This window comes from Sylvia atricapilla, chromosome 7 (assembly GCF_009819655.1).
Source record: "Sylvia atricapilla isolate bSylAtr1 chromosome 7, bSylAtr1.pri, whole genome shotgun sequence".
Taxonomy (NCBI): domain Eukaryota; kingdom Metazoa; phylum Chordata; class Aves; order Passeriformes; family Sylviidae; genus Sylvia; species Sylvia atricapilla.
Genome location: NC_089146.1, coordinates 705123 through 706081, shown reverse-complemented (window position 1 = coordinate 706081; position 959 = coordinate 705123).

Here is a 959-nt window from a genome sequence, read left to right as displayed (position 1 = left end):
TTATTGTTCTATTTTATTTCCCTGCTTCATATTGAAAACATGATCTTTGCCACTCAGGAATGCATCTGTTCCTGCAATTTGGGCTATGACTGAAATCAGAGGTCCAAATCTGATTCTCCTCTGCCTTAGTTCCACGGAAGCAAGCGGAGTATTCCCACATTTCCCCCCACAGTATGATGGAGAGGAGAAAAGAGACCTGTTCTGTTGGATAGATCAAAAATCCTACTATCACTTGTTTTATGTGCTGGGATACAACGAATTGAGCAGCAGGATATTCTGGAGGAGGAAAAATGTTCTCCTACCTACCTTGGCTGCTTATTCCCTAAAACGTTCAGCATATAATGGAATAGGGGAAAGTGGGGAGCGAATGGAAGTGCTTGGGCAGTGTCGCCTCTCCAGGGTCGTCTCCATGGGTTTTTCCACAAACTATTAGCTTCTCTCCAGCTGATCCATATTTTGGGTTTGTCCAGGAAGAGATTTTCCCATGCCCTCCACAAGTTGGGGTTTAGCCCCCCCCCACTACCTCCAGGTCTCCACCATTCCCATAGCTTAGCATGCTCCAGGGAAGTTTTGCGGTTCCAAGGTCACCCTGTGGGATGGGGAAGCAGGTCCCCACCCCATCTCTGCAGGATAGGGGGTTTTCAGGACCCCCCAGCAACAGGGGGCTGGAAAATAGGGCTCCATTCCACAAAAATGGGGCACGCTCTCATGTGCGGAGGGCTCACTCCCTCTGCATCCTGACCTGGGCACAGAATCTCTCCAGCCTGGCCCCAGAGCTGGGAATGGGACCCTGGGCAGCACCCCAAAATCCCCAGGGTGGCTGCGGGGGGTTATCCTGGAGGGGTGCTGCAAAATCCAGCATCCCCGAGGGCGAGTGGTGGCGTTCGCCAGCTATCTTTGATTCGAGGTGCATTCCCAAGATTTTAGTTAAGTGTAACATAAAACTGTGAAAGTTTAGC